Source organism: Amaranthus tricolor, chromosome 12, assembly GCF_026212465.1.
Source record: "Amaranthus tricolor cultivar Red isolate AtriRed21 chromosome 12, ASM2621246v1, whole genome shotgun sequence".
Taxonomy (NCBI): domain Eukaryota; kingdom Viridiplantae; phylum Streptophyta; class Magnoliopsida; order Caryophyllales; family Amaranthaceae; genus Amaranthus; species Amaranthus tricolor.
The window spans coordinates 11,213,112-11,234,946 of NC_080058.1; the positions used below are offsets into that span (position 1 = coordinate 11,213,112).

General features: G+C 33.5%; 2 pseudogenes; one reads left to right on the forward strand and one right to left on the reverse strand.

Moving 5' to 3' along the window:
* Positions 1-1,906: 1,906 nt before the first annotated feature.
* Positions 1,907-6,060, forward strand: LOC130828563 (glycosyltransferase BC10-like; annotated as a pseudogene).
* A 281-nt stretch (positions 6,061-6,341) lies between these two features.
* On the reverse strand, positions 6,342-21,621 carry LOC130828564 (branched-chain-amino-acid aminotransferase-like protein 1; annotated as a pseudogene).
* Between the last annotated feature and the right edge of the window lie 214 nt (positions 21,622-21,835).

Below are 21,835 nucleotides of genomic sequence, written 5' to 3' on the forward strand. Positions count from 1 at the left end.
ATGGTTGACCTCACAGCTACATCATGCTCTTGTCAGAAACCAACCATATTCAAGTTACCATGCTCACATGTTCTTGCAGTATGTCAAGCTCGTAACAATTCATATGATGCTTTTGTGGACCCTTCGTTTCGAACACAGAATACGTATCCACATATAAGAAGACCTTTATGCCTATTCCAGACATGTTCACCTGTGCTCCTTGGAATGGTCCGACAGTTGTTCCAGATCCATCAACTAAATGTGGACAGGGACGTTTGTGATCAACTCACATAAGGAACGAAATGGATTCACCGGTGACGCATCCTCGGAACACATGTGGCATTTGTAGATTTAGTGGTCATAATAGAAAAACATGTCCTCGTAGGGATAGTTAAAGCTCAACTAGGTATTTTTTTTACTTGTATACTAGTTTTTTATTATGTTGAGTATGATAATAATGTATATATGTAATAGGAATAATGACGATGCCGAGCCCAGTTGATCCATCAGTACTTGCGCTTCAGACGACCCATCAAAACTTAAGTGCGTGAGAGGGCTTCACTTCCCAATTGGTTACTCGTCAGTATCATCAGGCGAGTACGTTAGATTGGCAGGTGGATGACAGAGTTTTAGAGTTAGTTGAGTTAGCAGATTTTAGTTACATTCATAGGTTTTTAGGTGGGGGTTTGGAGCTCGATCGAGCTCTTATCACTGCTTTAGCGGAGAGGTGGAGAACGGAGACTCATACATTCCACCTTACGGTTGGCGAGGCAACAATTAATTTACAAGATGTCGCAGTTACACAACGACTAAGATGGAGGCTTTGCCAAACATATGTAGAACGGGCCAAGGGATTTGGAGATCGCGTTGTCCACTAATTTGCTTTGACATCGTTGAATTACATCTCTTGGATCGTGTAATACGTCAATTCAGTTTGGAGCAGGTTAATCGGGATGCCTATGACACCCAAGCTGCACTACATGCGATTGATAGGAGGACTGGGGACAAGAACTACATCATACGACATAGATCGCATGTAGATGGGTGGAAATACTGAGCATCTTGATTGGTTCAGGGAGAGAACTACACCGGTCAGAGCTTGGGTGCGTACATGTATTGGTGCAGGCAATTCTCCATATTACGCATCACGAACACCACATATGCACAGCCAGGATCACAATGCCATCCTAAATCTACGTTACTGATACGTCTTCTTTTAACAATCACAAAATATAGTAATACTTTTATATGATTCTTTTAACATTTTGTTGTTTACATACAGGCTGAGCACATCAGATCGGTCCTTATACAATGCAATGACACGATGCACGGGGCCACTACATTGCCCGTTGATGTGGGGTATTGGCTATTTACTCTGACCTTGGGCTCCATTAACACGTCATTGACCGATGTATTGAGTTAGGCGGAGTATAGTTACCTCATTCCGACTCCACCGAACACTGGGGATGATCAGACATTCCACACTCCTTCTTCTCGAGGTTCAGGCCATCGAGGTAGCTCTTCTAGAGGATCAAGTAGTTGGTCCTCAAGAGGTTCTATGTCGCCATTTGTTCCTCCAACTTCCCTGTCCACTCCTCCACATCCATCGCCTCCGTATACGATCATTACATATCAGCATGCTAGTCAAAGACGAGCTCCTGCTCTTAATAGCACGCACCAAAGGAGGCGGGGATTGTAGTTTAATAGACTTTGTTTTATATGTCTTTACTTCTTGTATCACTTTCCATGATTGTAATATATGTGCGCATTATTTTTATAATTAGTGTTTACAAATCAAACTGGTTGTTAGTTGATCATCATGAATAGATAGTATTGAACTAGTTTAATGCAGGTTGTGCTAACTATTTATGGGAATTGAAAGAACAAATAAAGTGTTGCAAGGGCATAGGGAAAAACGCCATCTTAGATGGCGGTTTACATGGTAAAGCTGCCCAGAAAAAACCGCTACTTCATGTGGCGGTTTGCCCCATACACTAAAAAATTGCTCTGTTTGTAAAGCGCTGAATGAAATGGCGATTTTCTCTTTTAGGTAAAGCGCTACCTCATGTGGCGGTTTGGTATTGCAGATTTTTTAAAAAAAGGGATATTATCAATAGTACCTATGATAGCAATTTATCAATGGTACCCACGTTAATTCTAATGGTACCCCCCAACTATATGCTAATTACAACCATGATACTGTTGTACCTTTTTCCGTTAAAACCGTTAAATCTCGAATTTGACCTAACTATGGTTAGTTTCTTCTTCTTCCCTTTTCCTTCTCCTCTTCCTTCTCTCCTTCCATGGCTGCTTCATCTCAAGCGCGACAATAATGAATCCGAACATGCAGAAAGTACATTAACCCGAATATGATTAGTTATTTTTTATGCAAATTATGTATTTAATGTTAAAATAGTGCATTGAATAGCAGAATTTAAAAAGATATTCATTAAAAAAATATGTGAATAATTTTTTTGTTGACTAAAGAACCATGAATATGAATATAATATGTATTTTTTTTTTGTTGTAAGGAACTATTAAGATATTTAGTTCCGAAAGAAAATAGGAAATAGGAATATAATCATGTGTTACCATTTAAGTGGTGTAATTAAATGAGTATACGTTGAAAATCTTTTGGAGTATATGAACTTATAGCAGTACCGAAATCTTTATTTTCTAAAGATAAATTTTAGAAATTTCATTTGTCATAAAGATATACATAAGTTGACTCCAGTAAAAGGTTCAATTTTTAAGCCATTTTTCAAAAATTTTACCGATTAGCATGTATAAAGCTGTTTTCATTTTCGAAGAGGCTCAAATAATTATACTTATTATTACAAGTATTCTCTTTTATAATTTCTCTAAAATACATTAATTAATTAATTAATGATAAATTAGGAGTTAACGAATCCACTAAATATTCTCTCTTTTTCCAAAAATCTTTCCCGTTTATAAAATTATAGAAGAGTAATTATAATTAGGGGAGCGATCTTATTTATGTGTCTACATTATTTTAAAAATTTTATTTCTTAAATTTTATGGGTTTAATATATATGTAAAATTGAATTAAGATCCACAAGACCGCCTATTTAAAGGAATATTGTGGGGATTTGAAATTATTGTAAACCCTCGCAAAATATATAGACAAATAACCGATGGCTACTTAGTTTAGATTTTTGAATAGTAGTGTGTTACATAATTTACTATATATCATGTGAATCGAATTTAGCAATTTTAGACAAATTTTAGCCAATTTTAGATGAATTAATTAGTGTAACTAATTAATACTACTAATGAATCAAATTTATCTTTCATCAACTACGATTTATTTATAATGAGAAAAATTATAATATATATTAAGGCAATATAACTTTTACCTTCAAAAACACATATAGCTTAATATTTTATTAAACATATTGATAAAAGTTATATTTTTCCACCAAAATTAAATATATTACCTAAGTTTTAGGAGAAGGGAAATGCTTTTTTGTATACTACCATGGTATCAATTATGAAAATAATCTAGAGATTTCTAGTCTATCCTCAAATTATATAAAAATATATAATTTAAAACATATTAATTAAGATGAATTTAATATAAATTCAACATTATTAATGTTCTCTCAAAATTAAGGAGTAGAATATTACAAAGTGGAAAAACAAAGGGGACGAAGAAAGTGTCGCCTATGATTATGAAAGGGAATTCAAGTAGGAGTAATTGCATGGATTTGGAGGGATATTAATTTGGATATTAAATCATGTATTCTCTTCATATTTAGTTGTGATGTGAATGTAAAATAAAAAATGTGAATTGTCAATGAGTTAATGTAAATGCATGTATCTTAAATCCAATTGAAATGTGAACGTTTGGATTAGCTGATATTGGAAATCCAAAGATTTTTTAACCTATACAAAAAATTAATAAGCACTAATTTAATAAATATAAATGTAATTCTATCAACTATCTTATAGAGTGGAAATAATGAAATTATAATGATGAAAATAAATATTAAACATCAAAAAGACCTTAGTCAATTTTCGTCAATATTAGCTTTAATATGTAATTAATAATTCGGTGATTGATTTGATTATCTATCTCAAATTTGGTGAATTTTTTTAGTTTTACAATAATATTTTTAGTTTTAACCAACTATAATTATTTTGTCAAATATTATTATTTTAACTACAATTGAAATTTTGTTTTTTGGCTCAATATAATAATAAAAACATTTAAAGTTTAACGAAATTAACTACATGAAATGTTTAGCTATTTTATATTGATATATGACCCTTTAGGTTGTTAGGTCAAATCCAACCGACCCGATCAACCAATCTGTATGTTCAATAAAAGCAAATAAGATAAAATAATTTTTGCGTCAAAGTTCAAAAATATATAAAAACGATAAGATTAGTTGCTTAATAAAAAGAATCGGTAATATATAATTACCGAAATACGAAAAATATGATTGTGATCTTATGTGGACATTGGAGACTATTTGGGGAAGTTAAACTTTTAGGGCCATACATCAGGTAACGATAATTAATGAAAATCTTTCAACATCCTAAATGATATTACACCATGTCTATTGTCTAACTTGTTATGATCATAGACTTTGGTATATGTATTTAAATTTTAGTTACCAAAATTACAATGCCATCCTCGTTTATAGGCTGCCCTGGATAAGGCTTGAACCCATGACTTATTAAATCGGATTTGGTTGGTCATTTATAAATTTAGCCCATATTGTACGAGACTATCTCGTGATGAAACGACTTTAAAATACAAAGCCCATAAGATAAAAGTTTTTATTATTGAATTATATAATCTAAGTATGAGGCATGTCTCACAATGAGACCGTCGCATACAAGAATTTGTGTTATAAGTCAAAAGTTAGAACCTTACATTTATTATTCTAGTATTATTAAGTGACTCCCACCACCTAAAATAGAGTTTGAAGATTCGAATCCACACAACCTTACTTTTTGTTGTACACTTGTTTGACGATGTCTAATATTCTAATGGATTTGCTAGCCTATATTCAACATTAAGGGCTTATTATAAATACTTTGATTAGTATCATATACTTAAATCAGTATTTATTAGGAAGTAATTAACAAAATTACACTATCATTAATTAGTATTATATATTTAAACAGTATTTCATAAAGCATCTACACTATTTTTGTGTGGACTAGTCTTAAAAAGTATATTAAAATATTAAATATTTTTACTTGACAAATACAATTATTGGAAAATACTTATTATTAGATTGGTCCATTCTAAAATAGTATGGAATTAGTCTGTACAAGACTTTTACTCTATTTTATCTGATTGTCGAGTAAATATAGTATTAATAAATACTTCTAATGCATCAATATTATTACTGTACGTGGTAGAATGGGGCAAATTTAACATGGTAGAAGCGCAGTGACGTCTATTAGGCAACGCCCTACTAGACCACTCAAACCAACGTTTCGTACTCCTCTCAGAATCATGCATCCCACTATTCAACTTCAGCACACTTAATTCCTACCTAATAAACTCCAAAAAAAGCTACATTGAAGTATATGATAATAAAGGCAAGACCGGAAGAGGCCGATACAACAACCATATGTACCCTAAGGTTCGACTTTCTCAATGGCGAAAAGGGTCTCAATGTTTCGAGATGAGTCGCGAGTTAGCCCTCGAGGTCATCTCGGATCGAAAATACTTCCCTATTTTCGCAAAATATTGTAAGAACTCTTGTTATGGAGATGAACATTACATACAAACATATGTGAATATTAAGTTTCCAAATAAAAATTCAGGAAGAAGTGTGACATGGATTGATTGGTCTGTTGAAGGGCCCCATCCAGGAAGATATGAAAGGTATTTGACAACACCACAATTGTTGATTAATTTGAGGAGTAATGCTACATGTGAATATAATGGGGAGAAGACTAATGTTTGTTATTTGTTTGCAAGGAAGTTTATGCCTAGTAGTTTGGATAGATTGATGAGATAGTCTCATAGATATTTGATGTATGGTTAAAGTTAAGTTAATTAAGATTGTTAAAATACTCATTTGCAAATGAGGGAGATGGGAGTTGTTTTTTGTGAGTTGGAATTTTATGTAAATTGATTAGTGATGCTTAAACATTATTCTTTAAATATTTGTTGCCCAATAAAGTATATTTGGTTTTGATTTTGTGTTTGTGAACTATGTTAATGTTTAAATGGAAAGAAAACCCTTGAGTTTGAAAATAGATTCATTTGTTTTATCCCAACTCTTCTGTTTTCAGCACTGCACTACCATGGGGGTCAATTAGCAGAAGCCGGTGGCGTCACTTTGAGAAAGAGAGCTAATCAAAGCTGTACGAAGTTGCAAATTTACCAAAATCTTATTGAATGTTAAGATAATTGTCCAGAATCAAGATTTTTAATTACTTATTAGAACACAATGAAACATTGCATAACAAGGCTAAACCCGAAACTCCATCAAATCACTACCTAGGCGCTCAACACGCATAGTCAGAGGTTCTTATTTTAAACCAGCATATCCTATACAAAAACTAAATTTATAAAAATCAACAACGAAAAAATATCTTTGAAGAACACGGGTTTTTTCCTGCTGGTGTGTTCTTCATTTGCAGCTATTTGTTTGGAATCCAACTTATTTTGAAAGTGAATCAGGTTCACCATTCAAGCTGTCTACTCCAGCAATATAAGTCTAAGTAAGACAAGTGCCCAGGAAACATAGAAATCAAGCAGTAGAAATGACATTAAATAGACTGAAAATGTAATCATTCACGATCAGAATTCTCAAGCTTTAACTAGATCAGCATGGACATATTCGCATACCTTTCAACAGAAATCGATCAAGTTTTCTGATAGGTGGGGATAAGAACACCTATATCTTCTGTCAATTTTTTGTAAGCCTCCTGCAATCTTCGTGTCACAGGTCCTACCTGTCCGTCTCCAATCAAACGGCCATCAATCTTCACAGCCTGACAAGAGATATCGCATTAAGCACTTGCACAATGCAGCTCAAAAAGCTCATCAAAGTCAAGATGCAGATTGGCAAGACTTACTGGGCTCAGTTCTCCCATTGTTCCAGTTGTCCACACCTGCAGCAAATATAAGTCGGATATAAGAGGTTGTTTAAGAGAGAGCAAGTAAAATACTTTTGCTTCCAGGCAACTTCTCATCAAAATCAAAATCATACAAAGTCCACAAATCTATCAAGGATCAAATCACATAAAATCATGCAAAGTCTACAAATCGAAACGTCACATTAATGATAAGTTAAAAAGGTGTAAATATAGCTAGCAAGTTTTTATTGGGCAGGTTGTACATAAAATCAACTTATAATTTATTGGGCAGGTTTTACATAATAACTTTAAGAATATCACCAAGTGGAAGAACTTTTTTGTTTAACTAATTCATATAATGACCACAGTGCATCTCTCGAAAGGTAATTCAAGAAGAGAGCAATATTAAGCCACAGCATTTGCTCTTAAAATGTACAAGAAATGTCAAATCCTGTTTAACAAAACACAATATCAGTAATGTGGAAATTAAGACCTCATCTGCCGTATGCAACTCTGAGAGGCTGATCTGTCGCTCTTCTAAGACAGAACCCTCCTTCACCACAAGGTCCATGACCTGCAAATTTGCAAAGCTGATTATTAGATACTCTAAAGGAGAACTAAATATCAGGCCAGGTCTATCATGAGAGCTGCAATATAGCAGAGTATTCTACTCAATAGATATAGAAAATTTACAGTGGTGCAAGAGAAGAGAAGAAGAGTTATTCACGAAATTCCATTTCTATATGGGTAATACCCCTTTGAAATCTTTCAAATAATTCTCTATTATGTATAGAACAACATTAAACAATCTTTCCACTAAGGAGAAAACACATTTATGCTGAGTTTATTTATTTATTTATTTTTTTATTTTTTTATTTTATCAATGCTAAGTGTTAAATACCACAAACCACGGGGGGATGTACAACTTACAGTAGCTCGAGTTATTCCAGGAAGACAATAGTCCGCGTGAGGTGTAAAGACTCTGCCTTTTTTCACCATAAACTGCATGAAAAAACTTCAACAAGTCATAAAACAGCTGCATGCAAAATCAAAAGGTGTGCCTTTTTTAAGTACATATGCTGCACAAAAGTCGTCATAAATTAGGCAGGGATCTAAACAGATACCAACAGCTAGGGAGAGGGAGAGATCAGGATACAGAAACCATTCGATAAAATATGCAATGCATATTGAAATTTTATAACCAAGTTCATTTTGTATCATTTTTCTTTTCTAGAAGTTTATGAAAAAATGTAATAAGATGACACAGGTGTAAAATTCACTTTTATGTGGAATTTAGACCTAAGTAGACAGTCAATTAAAGTTCGAATAGCACTCAAATGTCTCCCATCCATTGTCATTTCTAAGCACATCTCTTTAAACTGTAATTAATACTTTCGCAATGTTGAAGGCATTGATGACATTTATGATTTACATAAAAAAAAACCGCATGTAAATTGGGCTGTTTATCTAATTGCAAACATGCACTTAAAACCTTTTTATCATTCATTTTGGGGGCAAGGAAGAGTGGAATAGCAAAGAGACATCTTTCAGATTATAAACATGATAAATGGGGGTCATAAAAGTAAATCGCGTGAAAAGGGATCTCACAATATTTGTTGCATTTGTTTCAGATACATATCCGTCTTTATCAAGCATTATGGCATCATCAGCATTTGCATTATTTCCTTCTATCTGCATCAGAAAAGGTTACTGAAACTTAGTATAAGTAGAAAATATCACATTAATGCATTCATCATTCTGTATTAAGATCAAAATTGAAAAACCCAATAAACATTTTGGCCAAACATTTAGAGGGCCTTTAATCTTGAAGTTGTAAATACTGAACAACTAACATCTTCACATGGCATATTAGCAGCAGAATATACCTTAGCAAGTATGTTGTTCAGTAAGTTGTTATGATGGATCTTTGAATCCAAATTCTACAAGAACATAGAATAGATAGCTCAAATAAACGGGCATTGATTATGAATTTCACTCTTCTACAATTTTGCATCCAGTTCAGCGAATGCATCTAAATAAGACCATGTTGGACAATATTTTGTTTTACCCTTTACTTAAGTAATCAAAGAAAAGTCAATTTTATAATCCTAACTTTCAAAACAGAAACTAAGTAAAGTTACAAAAAGTAAAATTGACTTTTCAACCATTTAAGAAAAAATCAGAAGATGTACTTATCATAAATCTCTGACAAAACAATATAAAGTTTTGTAGGAACATTAACTAGTCATTCTTCTATTGCATCTCGAAAAATAAGGAGACAACTATGACAATTAATGAATCCTTAAATCAGTAGAATCATTTGTTGAACTAATCAGAGGACCAGTAACATCACACTGAAGATTCAATACTCATATACTGCTACAATCAAAATTGCTGTTGGGAACTGCCAGCATCTTCCAGTAAATTTCTACATTTCTCCAGTCAGCAAAATGATAAGCTTATTATATCCGTGACAAGGCAAGATATTGTGAAAAATCATAGCATCATAATCAGTAGAAAAGAATATATGCAATTGGACAAGCGCAGCCAATAATAAAGAAAAGCACGCTAAAGCAGTATACAAAGGCGTTAATACATTTGGAGAATTACGACAGGTAGTTGCAGTAACCAAAACAATACCCTTGGTGTTATCATAGACAGGTGGCTTCCATTCAGCAAGAACTACATTTCCACAGAAAGAACGCACGTGATTAGCTCTTACTGAGGAATATCCCATATAATAAAGGTGAACAATTTAAAAATATAATTTCTGAACGCCAAGACAAAAAAAAAAAGAATAGAGTCACATGACATTATTGCTTAAAGATGCTCAACCACTTGACTATCAATGAACAAACATAAGGCCTAAAATTTAATCCCATAAAATCACCATGGGAAGAGGTAAAAATAATGATCTAAACAGTCTATAGCTTCAAGAAAAGTTCCATCAAGATAACATTCATTGAGAACAAGGGAATTTTCTACTTGACGCAAAAGGGTGAAGTGTCAAATATAATTGGCTGTCCACAACCTTATTCCTTTGAGGTTCCAGTTTGAAGCCTTGTGTTAACTCCACACAAGGAAAAACAATGCCATGAAATCACAACTCGAAACACTATACATCATCTTGAAAACAAAATTCGGAATCAATTATTTTCGGAGTTATAAATTTAGAAGGCCAAAACTGTAGATAAACACATGAAAAGAGGATGCTAAGCCATAACTCAGAATCCTTACATAAGCATTTTGGTGGAGAGAACAAGCAATTTGTAATTTGTAATTAATTCAAAGGAGAAAACAGTTGAATTTTCACGTTTTAACTAAGAGAAAAGGAAAGAATTTTTTCCCAAGCATGACAATAGTGCAAAAACAAGGTTGCATCACATCAAGGGTAGCGTTGTAAGTTTTTCAAAAAAAAGAACTAATATTTCCCAAAGATGTAAAATGGCGTTCCTATTTCGAGGTTATCTTATTTTTCCTCTAATATTTGACGTTACAATAACCGCATCACTTCGCTACACAGTGCCCGTTACCATGGTCACGACCATTACTGCAATTTTACATCATGAAAATGACTACATGACAAAGGTTGTCCTTCTGATGAGTAAGTTTTATGTCACTCATTGCCCATTGGGTTATTTGGTCAATGGTTTCTCATGTCATGGCTAAGTTAGCTATAGTTGCATTCTTATATATTTCAGTTCATTTTTAGGTGCATTTTTCGCATTTCTCCCTTTTCTTTGTTTACCTTCTTCTCCCCCCTGCTTTGCTCATTTTTGTAAGTTTCTCGCCTCCTTAGCGTACCCAATGGTGCAAGTGGCCCAAATCATCTTTCCATGGCGCGCGGAAGCCAAGCCTTACTTCAAGAGCTTCCTAGTGCCACATAGTGTAGTGCTCATTCAAGGCACTATAGTGCTCGTTCAAGGTACTTTGGGTTAATGATCCGTCTAACTGTTTGGAATTAAATAACAACCGACAAAAACTGCTGGAAGCCAGTGCTTTCGAGCATAGTGCTTGTTCAAGCACTTCAGCAACAGGAGGAACTTTATTTTTGCGTTGTTAAACTTCTTTGCTCTTATGTTTTCCTTGTATATAAAGGGCTCTTCAAGACTTGGAGAGCAACTGAAGAGAGACTTTAGTTCAATTTCTTAGCTTAGTTCATATATTTCATTCAAGTTCCAAGTTCATTTATGATGATTTTGTTCTTTTGTTGAATTTCGAGTGGAGTATTCAAGGAAAAACATTCTTCTTCTTATTTGTAATCATCTTCACTTACTACTTCAACAAGCAAGATTTTCGTTAACTTTTTCTTAGTTTCATGATATTTTTATATTTAATTTTCATTTCTTAGTTTGTTCTTGCATGTTGCTCCTCTTTCTAGATCCTTGCTTCTAGTTGGCAGATTATTGATTATCTTTGTTTAAACTTCATTGATATAGCTTTTTACTTGTTTTTTTTTACTTTCATGTTGGTTCTATCGAGTTCTTTAGAGCTTTAAAGTGTTTATTCATACTACCTAGTACTTATGCTTAGTTTATGTTCTATCTTTGGTTTTATGCTTATACTTATGATTTGAGAGTAATTATTTACTAGGTTATCGGGTAAAGTAGCTCATCAATATGTAAGGGGGATAATTTGCTCGAGTTTGGATTGTAGAGCTTAAATGTTTGCTAGATTAGTGAAGTTTAGTTCATGAGCTAACACAAAAAAGGGGTGCAGGTGCTCTACTCTTCACTAATCTTAGTTGATTTTGTGATTTTACTTGATGATGTGCTTAGTTACCATTGTCATGTTGATGTTTGAGAAACCAAGAAGCTTGAAAGCATCGCCAGTCACTTACTAACCCACGAAGGTGCATATTTGATGATGTAAGCTTATCTAAGTAGTTCTGGAGTTCCACACATTTCAGGGTTTGTCAAGATCAATTTCAGTTCCAACATTAAATATTAATAACAGAATCAAAAATAGCCATCATATATCATCACTTTTTTATGGAACCTCTAGGAGACAGGTTAACAGAGACTTGTCCAGTTACAAGCTGCTGAGGTCGCAAAGTTTAGATAGATTTAAAGAATACTCCCTGCACTTATTCAAGCTAGTAATTTAAGAGAAAGAATACTAAGTAAGTGGAAATACCAATTAAGGTGCATCCATAAAGAATGAATGCAGGACTCATTCCAGAAGTGACCTGCAAAAGTATAGAGGCGGTTTCTCTTCAAAAACGATACAAGTGCATTAAAAGAAGAAATTTCAATCACATTAAAACTTTAAGCAGAAAAGTAAAATGTAACTATTTCCAAGTGTCATAACACCATGTTTAAGGAACGACCACAAAGACATTACAGTTTTGAGAGCAAAAATTACATTGATAGTTGCAAAGAGTGGAAATTAAGAAAATGAGGTTAGCAGTAACACTGTCTTAATGAGTCAAATTTTTAATATCTAAAGTAGAGGTTGAACATAACCCGCCATCAACATGGTATTTCAAACCCAATCCCAAATATCATGAAGAGCATCATACTCAAATTTCCAAATCTCCTTTGCCCAAAAATCCTTTAGGTGCACTTAAGGTCCTTAATTGGAAATTGACAATAATTGATGAATTTGATGCTTTGATTCAAAATAAGACGTGAGATTTAGTTCCTAAACCATCTAATGTTATTATACTTTATTCTTTCGCGATGTTAAGACATAAAGAGCATTCTAATGGTTCTTTTAAAAGCACAAAGCCCGTCTTGTAGGCAAAGATGATGGACTGGTCAACAGGTTGGCATTGATTGTGGAGAGACCTACAGTCCAGTAATAAAACCAGCAACTATCCGCACGGTTCTTGAAGAAAATGCCTACATCTATAAACCCTTGGGTTTTAAGAGCCCAAAATATCCAAATCATGTGTGTCGTCTTAACAAATCTCTTTATAGATTGCTCCTAAGGCTTGGTATCAAAAACTTGTAGATTTTGTTGCTAAGATTGAGTTTATTCATTGTACTCGTGACAACAAATAAAAGACTTGGGCACTCTAAGTTATTTTCTTGAAATTGTTGTCAATCATACTTTTAGCCTCTTTTATCAAAAGCAAAATAGGCCAAGGAAATTCTTAGTCATATAGGGATGTCTTATTAAAAATCCTGCCCTACTACAGTGTACACCAAGCCCAAGCTCAGTGCCTTCTCATCCACTCCTTTTGAGGATCCTACCCTATATCGTAATCTTGTTGGTGCTTTACGATACCTCACTTCCACCCGACCAAATATATCTATCTTATGCAGTACTGCCTTTTTTGCAAAATCCCATGGACTCTCACATGCAAGCTATTCGCCGTATTCTTAGATATAATTGAGGTACTCTTAACCATGGTCTCTAACTCTATCGGTCATTTACTTCTACACTTCTCTCCTATACTGATGACACTCGATGATGTACTTCTGGTTGTTGTGTTTTGTTAGGCAATCATCTTATTTCTTGGTCATCTAAGTGACAAGCCACACTCTCTTGTTATACAGCAAAAGCTGAGTATCGAGCGGTGACTAGGTTAAGTAATTTACTCCTTATACTTCATTGTCCTATCCCTAAAGCAGCCTTGGTATATTTATAACATCGGAGCTCTACTTGTATGGCAACCTAGTGCAACATCAACACACCAAACATATTGAGATGGATATACATTTTGTTCTAAGAAAGTCGTATGGGTCAAGTCAGAGTACTTCATGTCCCGTTCAGATACCAAAATGCAAACATTTTCACAAAAGACCTTCCACTTATACTTTCTCAAGACTTCAGCGTCGGTGAACATCCTACTTCAACTGCGTGGATGTAATGGTATATAACAATATTGCAAAACATTGTTATATTCATTGTATATTTGTATATTTTATCTTAGAAAATTTTTTATTTTGTAAATATCTTATTTCCTAAATCTATCATTGTACTCCTCTTTATATTCAATGAAAATAATGAAAGATGTAAGGAAAATATTACTTTCAAAAACAAAATGAATAATATCCATAAAAGGTGAAAATAACAAACTATATCAAGAAAGCAGGGATACACCTTTGCACTATCACAAGGTAGCAACTCATCACCAACCCATGCAAGTAGCTTCTCATTCTCGGGAACAGGAAAACTGGGTGGGGGCAAGGGTGCGCTCAGAATGGAAAATGATCTCTTAAGACGACGCTTGAGAAAGTTGTAGAAGGGTAGACATTGTTCTAGTAAGTCATAAAGTAAAGGAGGAAATGTTTGATATACACAAAAAGCAAACTAAATATTAGAATAACTTAATGGAAAGACCAAAAAGAGTGGTAAACCAAAGAATAATAAAGCAAAAAATTTAAAATAAACATCGTCTTCCATGTGTATTCAACATTTTATTCTAAAACTTCCTTAATTATCCTATTTGCGATCACGAAATAAAACAATTTCTATAGAAATACTTAAAATGCAAGACATCAGCAGACTATATGTAATGCCAAGCTAGAAATGTATCTTACTTTACCTCCAAACAACAAAATTGAAAACAAGTTATAGAAACACGAATAACAAAAATTTGGAAGTAAAATGCTTGCCTCGTTAAATTAAACATAATCATGCAACTTTTCAGAGAGATAAACTAATAAAGTCCAACCGTGGAAAGCAAAAGGTATCTTATATCATGAAAACAAGAAGTATTTGCTTGAAAAATTACTATGCATCCACTACCTACTATTTGCCACACAAGACCGAACAGCATGACAATATTGACAAATGAGTTATCATTATACATTCTATATACAACATTTTATCACCCCCAATATCATTAAGTGGCTCCCATCTAAGATGCCACGTAGGAAAATTTTGGGGCGTTGGATATACGTAATTTTACTCTTGTGATTACAAAGAAGTTAATTTTGATTGACACTCCGCTATTTCACTTAATAAGAAGTGCACATGAATGGACATCAAACCGAACATCATTTAATGAGTAATTTTACTATATTCTATTATAATTCAAACCAAAGATTAGTAAATCCTTGACCCTGTCGAGAATGGACATCAAAAACACCATATACATGTGAGAAAACTTTTTAACAATTACCCTGAGATTTAAGATTTATAATTATACTCCCTCCGTCCAGTTCCAACTTCATGTTAACCAAAAATGTTAACAATTAACATTCTAGCAACCTTTTCTCTAATGTTTGGGACCCTCATCTAGCAACTCACCTTTTCCTCTTTGATTTTTCCATAAAATCACCATACTCAGGAGCAACAAACAAAAAGATGATCTGTAGCGAAATCATTCAAATAATAAACTGAAATACATGCATTAGAATTTAGAAATTGATAAATTATCCAGCATACAATGTTTTAACAGTATGAACAAAGGATCAGCAAAGTTCATGTGTCTTACTTCAGCATGGTAGGCTAAAAAGGAATATTCAAGTCTTCACAGAGACCACGTAAAGCTATCTGCAGAGAAATATCAAAGTAGCACTTTTTGGTCAATAAAAAAAATAATTTCTGATATATAATGCAGGAATAAACGGATTGACAAAATTTTATTACATCAGCTGTATGACTAGTACTACAGTTCAAAAGAACCGCACAAGGTGAAGAAAAAATGCACATAACACAGCAGGTAACATTTCCACCAAATACAGAATACTCTGTTGATCCTAAAGATTTTTCACATGCTGCACACTCTTGATTAGAATCAATCATCAAAAACACCATGTTAAAGGGTAAATTTAGTTCCACCCAAAAAGACCAAAATATGATGTTAAAGTTTACCATGAAAGGATTCATCCTTTTTTCTTTCAAAAAAAAAAAAAACAGCTAACTCAGTTATAAATCAAACAATAGGCACCAAACAAACAATTTCAGCATCTTGATTTCCTCCATGTAACATTAGAAGTGCAAATATACATTACAATTCCTTCACCTCGGTCCATGAGGCAAAGAAACTTGAAATGTGTTTATGGAAAATCCATTAACATTTATACCAAAAGCAAAAAAAAATGACAAAATTGGAGAAGTGCAGTCATGTAATCAATTAGAAGATGTCTTTTGATCTCCTAACAATACCAGAGCTTGGTCTATTACTTAAAAAAACACGCAATATAAGCAACTTCTTAGTTTCAAAGGTGCAAAGCACCCTAAGAAGTTAAGGGTCCTAGAAGGCACAATTTTTTGGGTGTGAGATGTCCTAAAAAAATCAGATAAGTGCAATTATTTGCACTTATTTATAGCATTTATACTCCTTTTGGGTGTCGTATTTGATCCATTTTGCATAGTTTTGTGATATATCTTGTAAATTTACCTAAAAATCTTATTTTTAATTTGTTGTGTTTTGAGGTGATCAATCGATAAGTCCATAGAGTTATAACTTATAAGAGGGTGAAGGCTTCGAGAAATGGCCAAAGACCCCTAACAAGCAAAGAAGAAGCGAGCACAAAAGCATAGCCCATGCAGGTGGTCGCTACCAAGCTCCTATACAAAAGCTATGACTTTTCGCTCAAAATAGAACGAAGAATCAAGTCAGTGGGCAAATGACGAGTCGCCTCTTTTCAAAAGGCCAAAAGCAGTGAGTTGCCGCCAAGCTTCTGCAGTCAAGATATGCAATAAGTCAAGATATATTAAACAACTTTATTAACCTAGTCAATATAACGGAAGTTTGAGATAAGCAATATTTTAGGGTTAAGTTATATTTAGGTTAAATTCATATTAATTCAACAAATACAACGAAAGTTTGAAGATTCAATTAATGAGGCCCAAAAAGATAATTAATCAATTAATAGAAGCTTGAGATTAATAAAATCCATTTAATCAACTTAAAAGTCCTTTTTCTATAAGTATTGAAAACAATTGATATCCACACTAGAATTGGGTCATTCCCAATATCCGAGGTCTTAGCTATATACTTAAAATCCAATTAACTGAATCTTCTAATAATTTTAGACATTACTCCCTCCTACATTTTATTCTTCATCAGGTAATAATTGGAAGTTGGAACAAGGTATCAATTTGAGCTTCTTCGTATACGACCCGTTAGCTAGATGTAAATCGTGCATTTCCAGTTAAATAAAAGTTCACATCAAACTCTCACAAAAAAACAAAAAGGGTAAATAATTTAGAAACAAGAGATAAAGAAATAAAAGAGAGGATAACATTATTGAAAACAATGAATAAAAATAACAAACAAAAGCAAATTACATGAGCCAACATCACGTGGTCTGGGGTTACGACCAAAAGGCACCCACATTCAATCACCCATGCCATCATCTTAGACACTATAAGACGCTTACCCATAGTAATCACCTCACCTAGCCCTATTAAAGCACCTAGCCCATCGACCATCCACACCTCATAGCTTAGGCGCGCTTTCTTAAACTAATTGCACCACATCAAACTATGAAAATATCTAATTAACATTTTGATCAAATTTGAAAATCACCTCTGGATCTCGTTGAAGGTCTCCTGCATCAATGATAGCCGGCAGATTCCCTTGATCACTAAGCTCATTGTATATGGTAACATGAGCAGCTAAAACGATCTCCAAAAGTGTTGGGGGCACAACTTTATCGAAGGATGCCTAGCAATTAAGCATACAAAAAGTTAATACAACAAATAATGAGGACGTGTATTTATAATTAAAATAATTGCATCACAGGGCGATCACTTTTCCAATTGAACTGCTTAGGAAGAAATATTAAGTAATTAAGATACAAGAACAAGTGCTCACCAGAACATCCGTCAAGTTTTGTATCAATATGAAGTGCTTTCCTTTCTTCATCAAATCTTCTGGCAATTTGGGTAATCGTTGTTTAGACATGTGTTGCAATCAGATTTGGGCTATTTAATAAAAAAGAGGCCTAATTTAGTGACAAACTTCGAAAGGAATATAAAACTGAAAACTCTCATTTGGTGGATGACATAGTCCTAAATATAATCAATCTTTTAAATAAGAAAACTAGGAGGATCTTATCATCTAGAATAGACTAGACTACAAATACAACTATTACATGTTAAAACTTGTGGATGAGGTAAGATCATATATACTTACTAGTTAGTGCTCCAACATTCATCAAAATTCTAATTCATTAATCTTGAGAATGACATGAGCAAAAGATTTGTAGTACAACATAAAAAAATGTGGTAGCAATGAAATAACGGGAGAATTCATCTGTTATGTGTAATTTAATGATGTCATTGAATATAAACAAACCATTGCAATTGGTTTGAAAATAGAACTTTACTCAAGCTAACATATGCTCATTTATATGCCCCCCATATCAAATGTCACTCGGTATCAAAGCAAGTCACTCTTAACTCTTTGCATTACCGCTTCAACGAATTAATTACCACTACTAACTATTAAAACCATTGTTACCAAGATCGAGGAACAATCCGGGTTGTGGAACGGGATCGGGAACGTAATTACATCTTTTAAATTTGGGTTGAGATCGAAAATTTCGGGTCGAGATTTTATGAGTCGCGGAACGTTATATATGGGATCGAGAAACGATTTTGGGTCATTTAATTAAAATTTAAAACAAAGGAAAAGAAAAAACAATAGAACAAGAAAAAATAAAAAGAAAAATGAAAAGTTTGTTTAAGAAAAAAAAAGAAATTAAAAAGAAAATGAAGTAATAAACACCCATTAAACACTCACGTGATTTTAATGAGTGTAGTTAACTTTTTATTTTTTTATTGGAAATGGGCTCAGAAAAAAGCCCAAGCAAATTTAGTAAAAAGCAAAACCCTATCAACAAAGATTAATGCTCCATACACAGTATTGGCGGCTGTAAAAATCAATGGCATTCTTCATCCTCCAGTACCACCGTCCAAGGCTTGTTTGTTCTTTTATTTTTCTCTTTTTTCTACATCATTGACACCATTGATATAAGCTTGTTTGTTCTTTTATTTTTCTCTTTTTTCTTTCATTCTTCTCTTTTTATTTTCTTTTTCTTCCTTTCTTCTCTCCATTTCCCGTGTGATGTTGGAAGTTTGATTTGTTGTTGGGTTGAGGTTGGGTCGAACGAAATAGCGTTTCAAATCGTGTATCCTAGCGATCCAGATCGCAATTGACCCGCGATTCGGGTCGAACGATCCAGATCGCAGTTCGCTTGCCAAAGTGGCGATCCCGGCTACACTGATTAAAACTAAACACACAGTTAGTTATTCATAATGAAGAGTTCAAGTATTTTTCAATTATACAGAAGCTACGTAACACTCAAAACTCACTTTCTTTTCGTACTTATACGGTGCACCAAAGAGAACATCGGATGATGCTTCATTGATGAAACTTTGAGCTTTACAAGCTCAATTAACTGCAATTAAACATCCAATATCTTATTTTCATAATCAATTACCCTAACAGTCATACTCCCAATGGTAGTCAAATTTCTTTCGAGATAGAAAAAACCTAAACTAAGCTTATAGGGAACAGACAAAGACATATGCCTTTGTAACTACAAGCTTAAAAAGGAAAAAAATAAAACTACAAAGCTAAGGTTTATGGAAGAACAAGCAATTCATCTTGAAATTGAAAAAAAAACAATACTTACTTAGAATTTACAATAAACACCAGAGTAAAAACTCGCATCGGCTGCATTATAAAGGTTTTCAAAACAAACGAATTGATATTTCCCGTGTTGTAAAGGAGTAAAAAAATTGCGTTTTGGGCCACATCAAGAGATATCTTATGGTTTCGACCGATATTTAGGCAGTATGATAATCGCATCAATCACGTTACCGCATCAACGTTCCGTTACTGCATTTTTACACTATGATAAACACATTTATAAGCATATAACAAACAATTTGAATACTTTTTATGTCCAATAATCTAAACATTTAGTTTTATAAATAAATTTTTGATTTCACAAATGAGTTATCTATAATAGTCAAAATAAAATTCAGTAATATTTGTGATACAAACATACCACTTATTAAAAAATGCAAATCGTGGTTCAATTTATGAGCCTTGAATTGGCAAGTCCATTCATGAAGCAAAACTGCAACTGTTGATGTATTGGTAGAATTTAATTCTACATTCAGTTTGATGAACCGAAATTGTTAAATTCGTTAATGAACTCCTGGTGAAAGAGCCATGTCGTGTTTCTCCAATCAAGATGTAATCACCATATTCTTTATAAGACTAAAAGAGATGCATTACCTTACAAAAGCAATATTTCTTATTTCCTGAACCGTAGATAACCTCTTTGACAACCTTCTCACCATCACATTCCTAATTGACATGATAAAAATAATCAATACATAAGAACATAGAAGATTACTAGTTATGGAACTCATTTTTCATTTGAGGCATGCTTGAATCAAGAATAATGCCTTAACAGAGAATGTTAGCCCATGGAAGATGAATAATGGGTAACAAGTCCCTCATCCCTCCCTTCTCCCCCACAAGATCCCCAAGCATCTCATTTACCACAACCTCCATTCATTATCAATTACTTCTATTTGTCCAGAAATCAAATTAAAGTGACATACTTCAATCAAAACTAAATCAATGGTGCTACAACTAATGCATTCTTTACGATACAAACCATTTTCGATAGAACCTCGTCTAAGTAAGGCCGCTTTACGCCCGTCTCTTGAAGATAGTTCCCATAAAGTGGTTCATCAAGCACTTCAATATCATCCCGCTACAAAACAATCCACAACAATAACAATAACAATAACAATAATAGACATGATGAAATGGTGAGCTTAGCACATCAATGGAGAAAACATTATGAAGAAGAAGAAAGAAAGCATTTTGTATCTTATTATGTTTACACAAAAGACAAAGAGGGGTATATATACAATTGCTATGTGCGGAGAGAGAAAAGAAGTTAAGTGATATCTTCTGGTGAAATAAGTAGTAAACCATGATGAGCAGCAGCATTTTGTGGAGCCTTGATATATTCAACAAGACACAATAGAAACCTAAGCATTTTATGAGAATTATGGGTCCGCCTTCTACTTGAAGGCTTTCTCTATCACTGATTCTCACCCCCTACAGCAAAATCAATTCACATCCCCCTCTTCTCCGTAGACCGTGTGGGAAGAAATTGAGCATTTTAAGCAATAAACACACATTCATACTTCATAAAGCTCAGAAATCACAAAATTATAGCCTCAAATGAAATGTATTGAAAGTGAAACAGCATATAATTCAAGCATTTCAAAATTTATCGGGTGAAGATTTAAATTTATAAAAAAATGGTCAACGATCAAAATGATACAACATGCAAAATTATTATTGGTTGAAAATCTAAAAAGTTGATTAAGAAAATGCAAAGATGAAATGAAAAGACGAAAAGAAGGTTAGCAATGAAGATGAAGTGCTTACTTGAGCGAAAGCATACATGAGACTGGTACTGAGTGATCGAGGAGCAGACCATGAGTGAATCACTTCCACTTCCGCCATTTTTACTGATGATGATTTCTCTGAAAAATCTCTACCAGTGTGACTCCGTGGGCAGTGACAATTTCAATTCGTACAATGTTTTCGATTGTGAGGAGATCAATCAGTCGAAGGTGAATTGGGGTCGTTTCAATCTCCAGTAATCAGTGTTTTAAGTAAAGATCGTTAAGATACCATTTGACTTTGAAATTAATTAATTTTTTAACTGTTATACCAGGTAATTCCAGAAAATTAAAAAAAATAAGATTATTTAACAATTTAATTCTAAAAATTAGCTTCGTAAAAACTTATTTTCCAAAATAAGCGTCCGTACATCCGAGCCTAGCCTCAGGTTAAATCGCTGTTATTAACAGCGAAAGATTCAAAAAAAAAATTAAA